Genomic DNA, 15,801 nt, shown 5'->3' with positions numbered 1-15,801 from the left:
TGTTCTGCTAGTTGGAGTGGCTGTCGTGGAGATTGTGGGTTTTGTTGTCCTGACAGTGGTCAACGGATTTGTTGTTCTTTTAGCTGGAGGGAATGTGCGTGGCACAATAACTTCCTCAGAAGATTCAGATTCACTTGATGTAGACTCAAAGTTTAATTCAAAGTTTAAATCAAAGTTTGAATCCTCTCTGGAACTGGATCTTGAGTCTGATGAATCAAATACTCTGCGCAAAGGAAACTGGGGATTCAAACAGTTGAAAAAAAAATAATATTATTATTAATAGGACGGTATGCTTTTGAAAGAAACTGAAGTAATAATAAAAGTAACATTTATATATTGTATATAAAAATAAAATGTTTAAATAAAACAGATAACTGATACTCACTGTTTTTGAAAAGACAGATGCAATAAAAAGCATCAGTAACATTGCCTGTATTGACTTCATCCTACAAAACAAAAGCACTTAAAGAGATTAATGTCAAACATTTATTCTCTAAATATTGTTTGCCACTATCTGTAAAAATGAATACGCTATATCTAATCAATAAAATTGTGGCAACAGATTACAAGTAATATTATTAATTAAATTTAACAGATTAGAATTGAGTGATAATTAATCAAATTAATTCCTTAAAAGTTAACAATTTAAAATGAGTAAAATTGACAAAAAAAAAAAATAAACAAATGGTTTTTTATTGCCAACATTGAAGACACCTGATGTTAACAAGCAGAATCACTGAAGGAGAAAACCATAATTGTAAGTCACCATCATGGTGATCAGTGTTTGTTTTAGTTGGGCTCTTGACCTTAACTCATTGACTTTAGATTTTGTTTAGCTGCTGTACCTGAGTTATAACAGCCAGATGAACAACGAGAAAAGGTGATCTATGGTGTTGGTTATGTTTTAACATAATCATTATTTCACAATCATTTGATCTGAATCTCTGAACTCATATAGATCCCAATTTAGAATTTACCAATTTAGGTTTACTTTATTAATTATAGTAGCACTGTTCTTGCACAGCATAATATTTAGAATTTTTACAATGTAATCCAAAGATTTCTTAAACGTGTCTCATATTCAAAAAATATTTGTTTTGTTTTGATTTAGTTTTTAGACACACAGACATCAATAATCAACCTGTGAATCTCAACAATGGTGACAATTATAAAGCATGTTGCAGTGCATTCTGGGTGCCACCAATCAAAACTCATTCATGGCTCCCATCATACATTGCTGCATGAATAAATAATGAGCTTATGATCAGAGGTGATCTGTTTGTCACCATTGCTGAGATTCATCCGCGAATTCTTGATGTCTGTGTGCCTACATAAAAACTTTTTTTTGACGTTTTTTTTACAATTGATTTGATTTGAAGGATAAAAATATTATGCTGTACAAGGACAGAACTGCTATAATTAATAAAGTAAACCTAACTCAGAATTTGGGCTCTATATGAGTTCAGTGATTCAGGTTAAATGATTGTGAAATAATGATTATGTTAAAACACAACCAACACCATCAGATCACCTTTTCTCGTTGTTCATCTGGCTGTTATAACTCAGGTACAGCAGCCAAACAAAATCTAAAGTAAATGATTTAAGGGTCAAGAGCCCAACTAAAACAAACACTGATCACCATAATGGTGAAACACCAATTACTGTTTTCTCCTTCAGTGATTCTGTTTGTTAACATCAGGTGTCTTCAATGTTGGCAATAAAAAAAATTCATTAATTTTTTTTTATTAATTATTACTCAATTCTAATTTGTTACATTTAATTAATAATATTGCTTGTAATCTGTTGCCGCAATTTTATTGATTAGATATAGCGTATTAATTTTTACAGTGAAGAATAATATATATTTTTTATTTATAGCACACTTTGCCTGCTCATATTCAGTGATTATTTCGTTACCAGTAATAAACATAGATTCAAAAGCCATAAATGTAGCATAACTCAAGAGATGAGTGAGTTACCTTGCGCTGATGCTCTCGTTCAGTTACTGTAATGTCACAGTCTGTATTACTCTGGCATCTGTGATAATGTGGCTTAAATACTGGATGGATGTGAATAAACCAGGGCTTGGTCCAGTGAATTCCCAAGTAGATGACGTGACAACAAGTCAACATTTGTGACACTTCCGGGTCTATATCAAAAGTTTAAAAATGCCTTGTAAAATCCCTTCTACAATATTATTTATTTACTTAATCCTCTTCATCCCCAATGGGAAATAATGCTGCCCCTTCAGTGTGTAGTAATCCAAACAATATGCAACGCCGCTGTCCCAATGCATTGTTCAGTTTGTATGTGTTTAGCTTGTGAAAGGCTCAGAACTTAAGCGTACTCTATTTAACTTATGTACAGGATTTACTGTACTTTACATCTCAAATTCACGCGTGGGAAATTATGGTGTGTGACTTTGGACTCGCTTCACTGCTCGAAACACAGCTTGAGGGATCTTGATGGATCACTGGTTTTTATACTGTATAATACACTGCAAACTCACAACTGAAATGCATTATTTGTCAAATTATTTAAATAGCTATTTGAATACGTTTAATGCCTGACATTTATATTAACTAATGTTGTGTAACATAAATACAGCATAAAACCTGAGATGTAAATAAGTCTATAAATTGTTAAAGTGTTGATCTATGACACATGAGTGTGTTCCTGATCAAGAAAAGGAAAAATCTCTTAGAAATCTAGTTCAAAACACATGTAGCAAGTTCTTGGGGCAAGGTCGGTGGTGTGGCGGAGCTCTGCGACTGTGTCCCGACATCAGCGGGATTTTGGGGTTTTACAGTTTATTCCAAGTTTAGGCTTACAACCAGGGTTTGGTGCTTCTGCATCAGTGTTATTCACCTATCATTTCCCTCTGATTTTTAGGGATAACTTATGGGTAAGGTTAGGTATAGGGGGAGGGATAGGGTTAGGACAAAAGTTTTTGACAGGAATGCTGTTCCTGGATCAACAAAATATGTTGACCCAGGAACGTGTCTAACTTGGAAAAAACAGGACATGCGGATTGGTACGCCTGCAACACCACCAGGTTGGCCCACTACCGCTTTGCCCACAAGTTTAGATGTAAACTGGCAAGGCTTTAAGGGCAAAGTGGGAGCCTCGCCGGATGAGAGATAACCAGCTAACGATTTCTTCATCCAGGGCATCTTCACATACCCATGTTCCTCCAACCCCTTAACGTTAGCGTAGTTGGACTTGCTGGGTGGGAACATCCAGGCAGAAAAAAATTTCCCCCAAGACCTCAACACCTCATCATAGAGGTCTGGGAGAAATGGAAGGCTTGCAGGAGACAAATGTTTGTGACCTGCCATGAACCGCTCGCCTAGCCACCGTCCAGTTTAGATTCAGTCTGACGCTGGTGCAAATAATTACATCCAGTAACTCCTCGTACGTGAGTGACAAGGAAGAGGCGGGCTCAAACATCCGCCTCAACTCCTGTCATCTTTACTCACATTTGGTGCTTTCAGGCTCATAATAATAAACAACCCCTGCAAACACAATTAAATAAAACATAGGCGATAACTTTCGTCAGGACTTCACTGGAACAGAACATGAAAACCGCATCCACACGGCACAGAGCACTGATTCAAACTTCTACACATGATTCACTGTCATAGTTTAATATATAGTGACAAATTGTGCTATAAATCCTAAAAAGAATTGCACATGCTAAGTATGCATATGTGTTAATGGATACATTTGGTGTGTTATTGACCTTCATGACCTTAGACACAGTTATATTTACATGTCTCATCCAGCTATGATGAGAAGAGCAGAATAAAGTTCAAACTGACAATTCTCTTTCTACAAAATATAACTCTTGATTAGTTTGCTTGTATGAGAATTTCATTGTTCATTGTTGTAAGATGTCAGTAGCATGACATTTGACTGCTGATCCATAATGATGGATATTCAGATTTTACCATGGGATTTTTTGTCTTTGGTATCGCATGAGTGAGTGTAACAGTTCATATGACCAGAGCAAACAGGTTTAGCAGCTCAGACAGATACTTCACCAACCCAAAAGACGTCAATGATGACTGAGGATGTGAAACTGTCAGAAATGTAATTTTCTACATGGATGATATCATCTGACATAATCCTATGGGAAAAAGCCCCTACATGAATGGTAGAGGTTATAAATAAACGACAATGAACGATGAACTCCATTTATAATGTAAAAGTCTCTAAAAACAAAATTCACGATTATACAGAAGTATAAACTGCTAAAAATATTAACAGAGATGCATATTTTAGCGTTTTAATAATAATACATTTTGACATGCAAAAGTGAATTTTATAAATAGAGTACATAAAAAAAAAGTAGAACATTGCTTGTTTTTGTCTGTCTTTCTGTCTTCAGTCTTCTGAGCTCTTCTGCTTCTTTGGGCGTACAGGTACTGATTCTCCTGTTGTCTCCGCTGGTAAAGTACAATAAAACTTGCCTTTTATTGTAAAACACTGTACTAGCGTATCTACAGAGGCGGCAGCCAATGAGTGCAAGGATTCTCTCTGACGTTCAGACAGTGGCCGCATTTACAATGCAGGACTTGATGCCCAATTCGGATTTGTTGATGTAACACCTATTACAATTGTTACTCAGTTACTCAACTAACTCAATATATAAATTTGGACTAGTGTTGTTAGGTTCAGCTAAAGAGATCGAGTGATATGTAAAAAAAAAAAAAAAAAAAAAAAAAATCACAGAAATGGGATGATTAAAGAAATTAAATTAAGCCAGCTTTACTAACAAAACAAAACAAAGAATACAATCAATCAAACAATCAACATACAATTGTCAAAAGAGAGTATACCACTTCCTTTAAGATAAATGTCCGCTAAAGTTGGTTATATTCTCTAGTTTTTCAGTCCTGTTGTATGTGGTATGTCTTTTACGTCTTCTTTCCCTTTTCTGGAGGAAGTCAAGAAAGTTCAATCCTTATTTCAAACAAATCAACGACAACAGTAATCCTACCACTCTGGTTGTGGCCTTAAATGAATCACTTCCATGTCTTTGTTCTTTCTTTAGGTTCTTTCATGGAGTTGATTCGCCATCTCAAAAAACTGAAGAAATCCATTGATGCAGCGATAAGGGAAGAAAAAAAACCCTAACCAATCGAATGAGACAAAATGACTAAATAGATCCTGATAGTGTGCCAGTGAAAAGAAGAAAATAAACTTGAGGGAACTTCTATAAACAAAACAATCTTTTCTGTTCCTCTTAAATTAACAACTTCGTTTTAATAACATTTTCATCAAACTGTATGGATCCATCTCGTGCAGGGTGGCAGAACTTAACTTAACTACAGCTCTGATTGGATAGCTGCCATTGCTCTCTTAAAGGGCTCCTATTTGTTTTTGGGGTGTACTAGAATATGTTTTAATGCTTGATTGTTCAAAAAACATTATTTTTCACATATTTTACACTATTTCAGCTCCTCTCTACCTAGTCTGGTTGAACGACGCGCGTCGTTTTCGATGAAGCCACCCCTTCATAACCCGCGAGATCTACTCAAATGTAAATATTAACGGTCGCATCAATTTCATACCATTTGAGCCCGATTCAGACCCTGACAATGTTAACGAACAAGAGGATCGTGCAAAACGAATTTCAAGCACGGACTATGGAAGCACAGATTTCACAGGACGTTTCAGAGTGGTATGTTTTTTACCACTCTGAAAAAAGGAGTGGAAAAGAAAAGAAAAGAAAAAATGAAACTGCCACAGTTTCAGTGCAACAGAGACTCATTCTGAGTGGAAATTTGCAATGTCTAAATTACAATACATGTAATTTATGGAAAAGATGCCTTAAGATGGGCTAGAGTAGATAAAAGATGGTAGATAAAGTCTGAAGTTAAAAGTTTATGAGAATGCAGTGTATCAGTCCTGAATGCCTCAAGAGTCTCTCTCTCATTCAATGTCAGCTGAAAGCTGTTGTCTGAGCCTGTGTAAAGCACAGTGTTTCAGTTGAAAATCATAGACACAGAGATGTTAAGGGAAATCATTGCCATTCAAAGGGCAATTTGTACTTAAAACGTTTTAAAAGTAAAACTGAAAGACTTTAAAGAAGTCTTTAAAATAATACTGTTTTAAACTTGTTTATTTTAGGACCAGTGACTTTGTCTCATTTTAGCCTCCACCATAAAACAGGGCTAATGGCTCCGGCTACAGAAGTAACAGTACACTGAATGTACGATTGTGATCTAAATTCACTGACTATAATCTAAGCAGCTAGGTTGCTGCCTTTAAAATGATTAATGAATTTAAGTGATTAAATACTGCTGTTATTAATCTGTCTCCCTATGTTTAACACTAGTAGGCAGTCCGAATGGCTCTGATGACTCTTGAATGCGCCTTTTCCTAAGCTCCAGAAAACAACAGATTATGTTGAAGAAAACGGTCACAGATTCTGTAATGGGGAAGAGCGGTAACCAAGTGTGTACGAAGTGATTACCCCAAGGACGGGTAAGATCCTTCTGGCCGAAGGTCGACCTAAGACAGGGGGTCACGCAAAAACACTGGGCATTTCCTGATGGAGGTGTTTTTATGTGAGATGGATATGAGAGTGGCGCTGATTGACTGAGTGGCGACCAGCATCAGCAGATCATTAAGAGGCGAGATGAGCTGTAAGAAGTTCAGTCTGCCCCAGAAAATGTGAGCCCCTATACCACTCACAAGAAACCGCGTTGATTGTATGGCTTGTCTTCCATTGTGACATGTGTCTGCGTCTATGCCAGGGAGACAACACCCTGAAGAAAAGAAAATTATTGCTTAAGAGCTAATGGAAATGGGCTTTCAAGAGCCAACTGAGACCGTGAGGTGATTGTCATTATTTGTTGTGGAGACCGTAACAAGACGTATTAATTTATATAAGGAACATGATGTTGGTTGCCTTATGGGCAAGGAAAACATTTTTTGATATTGAACTAGTTTTAACTTCTGAAGGTCATTAGACATGGTGGTGGCTAAAGATGAGAACAGCTTGTGATGAGTCAAGAGAAATTTCTGAAAAACGAAGGTTAGGTGAATTGAGTATTTAAACTAAAGATAACCTTAGAAAAGATCTAATGAATCTAATGTATCTAATGTATTTTAGATCGTTGTAATGGTTCTAATTTGAGTCAAACATTTGTATTTTGACATTTGTGAACTATTAAGGGTTGACTATGATTATTTTAGTTACAGTCCTAGGAGGCTGTTGAAAAGATTATTTGCTTATAGTGAGAGAGAAAGAGACTGCTGAGAGACTGCTTGATACTCTGTCTGTCTTTCTGTTATCAGTCAGCCAAAGAAAGCTGAAGCAAAGTAAGATAATGAACCAAAACAATCCAGCTGACTTTTCTAAAATCAAATGAATAATGAACAGACATGCTTTGAAACTGGTTAAGAGGCCATAAATAAAAACATTAGATAAAAGATACAGGAAAATGTAAGGTTAAACTGTCATTTAAAATTTAAATATTTTTAGAGAAAATATATAAATAAGAAATATGAGCGGTTCATAGTCAGGGATGAGTGTGAGTGTTAATTCATGTTTTGAACAGTATGTGTTAGTTAAGGACAACCATTCTGTCTGAATAGTGTGTATACATTTGTCATTTAACCTCTGGAAAGAGTGTTTTAGTATTATAGATAGGTTAAGGCAAATGACAAATTTGAAAGTAAGCTGAGGATTGTGAGTCAATCTGATGAGAAGGCAACACAGAACATAGGACGAGCTTTAAGTTGATTGATCATCGAGCTCTGTCTGTTAATTGTTATTTTGGTCATTTATGATGTGCAGTAAATTTGAATTACTTTCTGGACAGGTTTAAGTATTGATGTGTAAATTAGAATTGTGAAGTCGTAGATAGCCGTCAGTCATGTGTTGAGAAAATGTTATAGATTTGACAGCAACAAACACGTAGGCTAAGTAAATATCAGATTATCCAGAGAGCCCTTAACAGTTAGGCTATGTATTGTAAAAAGGGGGAGATTGTCATTCGACTGACGTTGACGAAAGTGTGCACACCACAACCTGACCTGACCAATTGATGACCTGGAGAATGTTTGTAGATGACTGAATTGCGAGACCAACGACAGGCCTGAAAAGCAGGATACGCTGTGAGACTCGGGGCCGTTGCCCTTTAAAACAATTTGATAAGAAGATGAAATTGTGGCTTTAAGTAATATTTTTGTTTAAGAGGCAAAGAAAGATGTCTAAAAGAAATTTGGCTGAAGGACAACGTTTGGGTTAACAAACTTTATCCAAACAAATGTTACCAAATAAATATTAACAAATATTGCAGTTTTCCTGTAGCTCAAACATTAGAGTTTGACACCTGTAACGCCAAGGTCATGGGTTTGATTTCCGAGGGAAAGCAAGAACTGATAAGAATGTAAATGTGTATCTTGAAATGTAAGTTGCTTTGGATAAAAGCATCTGATAAATGTAAGAGAATCTTATTATGTTAAATTGATGCACAAGATGAGATCTCGTGCATCAAGAGGAGGATGATAACAGTTGGGGTCACATTTGCTGAAAGCCATCGCACAGGTGGGAAGATAAATGTTGGAAGAACACTGGGTTTAATTGGGTAAAAGCCCTGCAAGAAGCCATTCTTCCCCCGAACAAAATTGCTGTGTGCATTGTTTGTATTTTTAAGTGTGCTAATAACAAGAATTGTTTCGACAGGAAACGCCAGGGCAGATGCGGCAGCACAGCAGACAAAAGAAAACTATGTGACAATAACCTCAACATTTGTTTTTCTTTACAGAAGATGCAGACTTTTGCGCACATGGCATGAGCAAACACACACACACACACACACACACACACACACGAACAAATGGTCAGATAAGAGCCTTTCAACTCTTCAGGGGGGCCAGAAGGGCCATTTGCATTCAGGAAAACCCAGAAGGTTAGAAGAATTTGTCTAAAACCAGCACAGGAGTGAAATGGCAGGGCAGACTGTGCCCAGTGAAAACAATAGCTATATATGAATTTGACTAGTTATCCTGGCCTGGGTCATTATTGTGGCAGAAAGATGCCACACCTTGCGCAGCGCATAACTTAACATTTTCATTCTGCAGGATGTCAGAACGGATTGCATCAAACAGAACTGATTCTGTTCCAAATGATGTCAGGATGGATTGAACCAAACAGAACTGATTCTGTATTGTTTTGTTAACATGAGCAACATGGGTTGAATGTTTTTTTAGGGGAACAAGGACCCTGAGTGCTATTCAATGAGCAAGAAATTATCCGGTGATATGTTTCAGGTTGAAAATTTCACAGGTCACACCAAAGGGACGACAAGACAAGCGGTCACTAACAAAATCACTTAAGGTCTCCATTCGCAGGTGACAGCAGACAGTAAATGACTCATTCCAGTGGGGGTGCGATCGTGATCTAAGGGAAAATCTTGTAAGGATTTGAAAATGATTGAAGGGTGTTAGACCTGGGTCCAAGCATCTGACCTTAACCACACCAACCAACGTCAGCAACCCAAAACGCCAACGCAAAGAATAAAGTGGGGGATCAATGATATGTGCTAGAAACTATCTCCCCTGCCAACGTTGGAAAAATCCTCTCTACGGCATGCAAAGTGTCATATTGGTGAAGATGGAACGTCCATGAGGCAACGAGATGATCAACATATCTGGAGAAAATGTTGACCAATTAATGGTTGAAGAAAAGAGTAGAAACCAGTCCATACCAGCTTGAGATATAAGATGTCTTTAAGGAAATTTACAGAAACTGGGAAAGGAGGAGTCAAGAATGTCAGAAACCTGTATAAAATGTCTATGTTCATTGAGTCCACTAGGTCATTCTGTTTCACAGCTGGGTGGCTGCGGTTGTGAAAAGAATCCTCAAAGAATAAACCTTTTCTCTTTAAAACAGTTTTGCCTCTTGCAAGTTTCTTACACCTTTGATGCTGTTTTTATTAATCTCTGAAAATTGCTCTTACATCCACCATTTATTCATATTTGTCGGAAAACTATGGTACAAACAATACAAACAGTAATCAATCACAAAATCATGGATCATTTTCCTAAGGGGCGGTGAACAGTCTTACAAAAGCAAGAGCTTACAAAAGGTAAAGTAAACTATATCAATACTGTAATGTTAGTTAGCAGGCTAGCGGAGGCAAAGCTTTGCCCTTCATTTACATCATAGTGTGGCCAGGGGGGAGCTATAGATGGTTACGGGCACGCTCTCCCATACAGAGCTATAATGAAGTCACGACTACGGCACCCCAGCATTAACCCAGCTGGGGAAATACCCATAAAAAAAGGGCACACAAGTTCGTTTCTCCCTCCCACAATCACAAGGCACTGAGACGTGAATACGTACAAAAATATATATAATTCTTTATTTAATGATCATAAATAATTTAAAAAGGGTACTAGAGTCAGTCAAGCAATGGGGCTGGATGGCAAAGCCACTACTTTGTATATGAGCAACGAAGTTCAATCAGTAAACAGAACAGACTCTCGTGACGGAGCTGGGGTGCACCATTAGCTGGGCAGGCTGAGCAGTAGGCCTCGAATCAGCCCGCAAGGAGTACACCGTGCCCAAAACTTCCAAAAGCACACACACTCGTGAAATCCACTACAAGAAAACCTCTACCGCACACTCAAAGGAGAACTTCTGTTCACCATGCACAGGACGGCAAGCCTGCCTGCTTTTGGGTCACCCCTGCTCCTGTGAAGGAAAAAGAAAACCACTTAACAAAAGAATGTAACAGCCTATGAACAAACAGCATTAATTGATATTGCCAGCAATAGGCAGTTAATGCCAAATAAACCCACAGAAACAAAGTACCGTTGCTACCGACCGTAGAGACAAAAAAAAAAAAAACACAAAACAAATAATCAATTATATCAGAATCTAAGCATAAGCCAAATATTATAATAAGAAAAAGAAAACAAACCAAAAACAAGCAGCTGTACTCAAAACAGCTGCACACAAAACAGTTGTCAGAAACAGTTAACAAAACAAAATAGAAACAAACAAAACGAAGGAAACAAAACCAATGAAAACAAAACAGCAGCGTCGAGGCTAAACAGCGTCGCGATCAAACGCCATCTTTAACGACCGATCGGCCAGACTTCCGTTCGAATATCCGGCAGACCATTCCCTCATCCCATTTACTCACGCACCGAGCAGTAAAGTAGCAGTCTGTAGCGTTTATACGCCCACGTATAAATATTATTAATTATTATTCATAACGGAATATGACCAATAATTAATATTTTAATTATTTTTAATTATCTTCAGAATTTACTGTAGCAGAATCAATAGTATGATCATTTTATCAGTTCATCCAATGAACAGAAAGCATAAACAAGTATTAACTCTAGGAAATATAATATCTTCCTGGTCAAGAAAGAATTAATCCCCAGCTAACAATAAATTACGAAGTAAATTAAGGGTAACAGCATGTAACTTAAATCGAAGTTCAAGACAATAAATCTGATAAGCACACACGAGTAATCTCTTTTAAGTACAAACAATACTTTATTGATTATATAGACTACTAACACATAAAGCTAATATCTAACACAAACACACGCACACACACATACACATTCATACGCGTTGCAGAAAGGGATAGAGTGAGGAAAGAGTGGGTTTAAGAGTGAAAGGATGAAATCTCACGATTCCATATACACTATGACCTGAACAAACCATCAATCATTAATTTAACCCTTCTATCGTTTTAGGCAGGTTATTAAAGTTATATAAATACACCAGTTAAGATTTTAGCCTGCATGGAGGTACTTGCGTATTTGCTTTTGGGGATTCCCTTTTTGTTGCGTGAAAGGGGTTTTCCCGGTCCGTTCGGTCTCCTCGTGCCTGATGTCTGGATCACGGGGTCAGTCACGTGGTGTGCTGGCGGAATTAAAGTCTTTGTTTGAAGCTGGCTTTGCAGAAGAAACGTGGCTCGAAATCTTGTCGCAAAACTTAACTTAGAACCGACACTCCCAACGGAAAAGAAATGAAACTAAGAAAAGAAAGGAAATTGAGAGTAGATGATGATGGCTTGAATGAAGCTATTTAACCCATGTTCTTCAGATCTTGATTTGGGTTATTTCGTTTGCGCGTTTACATGGTTCCTATAGAGAGAGAGAGAGCTTCGAGAGCAGCGAGAGAGAGAGCGAGAGAGAGCAGCGAGAGAGAGCTTTGTTTTTGGGTCTAAGGTTTTAAACTAAAATTTTGTCCAACCTCCAGGATGAGTTCTGGCCAATTAGACACTGGCTGAATCTAGGAGGTGACGTTCTTTTCAGTTCTGATCGTAAATCATGCTTATCTGTGCTCTCCTTACTAACAGAGAGAACAGGGGCCACAGTTTAGACATGATTTCTAATTAAAAGAAGATCAAAACATATTACACCGATATCATTCAAGCCATCTTGCTAGTTGTGTTCGTAAGATAGCATTGATATGAAACAGTACACACTTTCATTCATTCACTCCTTCTAATAGTTAATATAATAACTATTACCTGAATTAAATGGGATCAAAACATATTATCTTATTAAAATATACATATAAGTGGTGGAAACAACCCAGGATTAGGTAGTTGCATGATTGTTTGATCATGAGTCCATTGAAAATTGTTCTTGAATGATTTTATGTATAGTTATTGATAAGAATCAGTTCTCTGGTGAAGAGACAGAACTCTGTTTGTTCAGAGGTCTTAATGAGGAGGTGTTCAGGAATGTAGTCGGGGGTTTCAGTAACATCTGCTGGTGTCGATTCTTCTTCTAAAGGGTCTTTTGCAGACTCTCTGGCACCGGGATGGGTGACTTATGGCTCTGGTCTGTGCGGACACTGTCTTTATCTTAACCAGTCCGTATTAGGCCACAAAGCTAGCCATTGACCAGTTATGTGATAGTGCCGGGGGCTCCTTCAATTAGTCAGACCGGTGATGATCATGAGACGTTCTGAACAAATCTTCCCCCCTCAGTCATCGAGAAGTAGAGAATTTGAATTAATATTCAAAAAGAAGATTAGTTGGTGGTTGCTTTCTACCCATTGTCGTTACATATCCCCCCTCCGTTCGACGATGTGTTGAGTAGAAGACATCGGTGAACGCTGGAGAAATGGGTAGAGGAAGCAAACACACACGGCAAACAACAAGACAACACCTCCATGACTGGTCACTTTACTGGTGCAGGACATTAGATTACCTAGGCATAAACAGGTTCACTCTCTCAATGTAGTTAATCACGTTGAATAAAGTTTAGTTCAATCTTAGGACCGTTATCCTAGTTCGTTTTGGGACGGTGATTAATCAATTTTGTGATTAAATTTGATTTGTTTGTTTTATTCTCTTCTAAATTGTTCTAGGTTTGGCCCAATTTACCTTTCAATTTGTGATACGAATGATGCAGGGAGTTCTCTGGCTCACATTCGTTTTAAGGTGACTTACAAATATTAGGCGTGGTGTGTCAATCCTATTATTGCGACCTTGACCCTTATAGGGTGGACAGGCATTTTACCTCATAAAAGAAGAAGGAAAGGAAGGAAGAGGTAAAACAAAACAAAGCAGTTGAGTGTTCCTGGTATGACTTATAACTACTGTTGCGCAGCTAAGGTGTCAGGTATCACGATGTAATGAGAGGTGTTCTCAGGTGTACTTGTTGGATGGGTAGTTACCATGTTTCCTATGGTAAGTGTAGCTACGTTGTTAAGCTAGTTTCTGAAGTTAGTTTTTACCTGTGGGAGAAAACATGTTTGTTGCGTGTTTTGCACGGTAGAGGTGGTTAACTTCTATATGTTAGTGAGTATGTTAGGGGTGTTGTGTAGTGTATGCATGTATGCATGCATGTATGTATGTATGTATGTATGGTCAGATCTGTTTCAGTCTGTTTTGCTCCCCCCTTTGCTTGATGGCTTAGCTTTGATGAGCTTGTTGCCTCTTTGCCTTGGAGAAAGGATCTTCTGTGATCTGCTGGGGGTCAAACCAGTAAGGCAGGAAGTTCTCTGGCAGACATGGGGAGGTAGTTTGGCATGGCTGCGTGAAGCTGTAGTGCGAAACTTGGTCTCCGTTGTTGCATTCCTCCGATGATGCCTTCTGGTGGTGACAACCTTTCTGATCTTCTGTGCTTACTGTTGTTGCTGTAGCACACACATGGTTCTTGAGTTGGAGCTCGTTTGGTGGTTTCTTTATGAGTGATGGGTAACCAGGATGGTGTTTTCTGGTACCTCTGGGTGTTTGTCAGTGGTTGACTGTGAGAGACCACTTTGTTCTGTGTTGTTGTAGAACAAGTGGTTGTCATCTTCATTATGAAGGTGTATCAGATGAGTCGTGGGTCTTCCGTTCCATCGCTAGTCATAGCAAATTTGACTCATCTTGTTGGTCATCCGTGTTCAGCCTGCTTTCTAGGAACACTTCCCGTTGCCTCATTAGTGGTTCCATGTCTTTTCCATGCGGTTGGTGTGGTAGCTGTCATCGGCATGGGAGTCACGTTCTCTGTGCTTCTTACGAAGAACTGTGGTGTTGTCATGCCACTGGTTGTCTTCCAGTGCAAGGCTTGTGTCTTGGCTGAAGGAGTTTGAAATTGTGGATGTTTTCAAACCTTTCTTTGAGGACATCTTCTGTTTGATGTGGGCCTTGTGTGTCAGGTCACGCAGCTGTTGAATTGTCATTGTGTCTGCGCAGGCCTCGAGACCAAGATAATAACTCAATCCGGGGTGCAGATTTCTCAGGAAGAGGTTTTTGAAATTCACATCCTCTTCATGTTCAGGTGAGTTATGTGCACCAAAGAAGGCTTGTCGAAAACGGTGGTAGTAGGCTTGAGGAGTCTCTTGCCGACCTTGCTTAGTTTCCAAAGCGATTAACACACCATGTTCCGACTCTGGGCCTGTGAATTCTTTAATCAGTGTCTCACATAGCAGCTGGTAGTTTGACTTGACATGAGCAGGTTGTCGGTCTAGGAAGCTTCGTACCTTTGGAGTGGATGTCGATCTGAGGATGTAAAACCTGTCTCTGTCAGTCACATGTGGTCTCACCTCTAGGTGGAAGTTGATATCTCGGATGTGGGCCTGGATGTCTGGGCCCTCCGTGGAGTTCAGGTTGAACTGAGTGATACTCTTAACCAGCTGGTTGAGATCTTTACAGGTCATCCCCTGTGCAGCTTTGGAGTCTGCCTGAATGAGCTCTCTTTGTTTGTTGGCAGTGAACAGTTCTGTGGTGAAGGCTGGTGACCTTTCGGGTTGTGGCCATTCACTTCTTTCACTGTATGCCAGTTCTTGGATGGAGGACTCTGTTCTGCTCAGCAGTGGTGATGCTGAGGGAGGTCTCTCCCTTCTTGGCTCTGGTTTCTGTTTGAAAATGTGCTGGAGTTCATCTCTGACCGCGTAGAGCTCGTCGTTGACGTCATCTCGCTGTTGGGTCAGATGGTCGATTTCAGCACTGCACCTTTCCAGGTGGTCTTTCAGAGCAATGATCTTAGAGTTCTTGACTTTAATGTCAGCTTTAGCTTTCTCTAGCTGGTGTTCAGCAGACTGGAGTTGGTTTACCAGGTGCTTCTGGACAGTCTTTAATTCTTGTTTGTCACGTTCAGTGACTGCAAGGGCTTCTTGGAGCTTGTAAACTTGCTTCTTTGTTTCTTGCTTCACTTTGTCGGGCACTTCGAGTTCGACTTGAGCTTTCACTTTGAGCTGGTCAGTGCAGAGTTGAGTGTGCATCAGCTCTCTCAGGAACTCAGTGGTCTGAAGCTTGAAGTCGTCCTGGACTTTCACTTCCAGCTTGTCTATGCGGCTCTGGGCACGTGTCAGCT

The 15,801-nt window shown here is 38.9% G+C and overlaps 2 long non-coding RNA genes across 2 annotated transcripts; one reads left to right on the top strand and one right to left on the bottom strand.

Moving 5' to 3' along the window:
- The first annotated feature begins 4,289 nt into the window (after window positions 1–4,289).
- LOC309488726 lies at window positions 4,290–11,019 on the top strand. The gene is made up of 2 exons (XR_014202252.1): window positions 4,290–8,927; window positions 9,719–11,019. It is a non-coding gene; the product is annotated as an uncharacterized lncRNA (long non-coding RNA).
- Window positions 7,746–9,707, bottom strand: LOC309488727. The gene is made up of 2 exons (XR_014202253.1): window positions 9,166–9,707; window positions 7,746–9,134 (listed from the first exon to the last, which is right to left on the bottom strand). It is a non-coding gene; the product is annotated as an uncharacterized lncRNA (long non-coding RNA).
- Window positions 11,020–15,801: the final 4,782 nt, after the last annotated feature.

The sequence above is a fragment of the Leuciscus leuciscus genome (genome assembly GCF_965113295.1).
Source record: "Leuciscus leuciscus genome assembly, chromosome: 24".
In the NCBI taxonomy this organism is placed as follows: domain Eukaryota; kingdom Metazoa; phylum Chordata; class Actinopteri; order Cypriniformes; family Leuciscidae; genus Leuciscus; species Leuciscus leuciscus.
The sequence above is the reverse complement of the archived record's forward strand: the minus strand, read 5'-3'. Positions and strand labels throughout refer to the sequence as shown.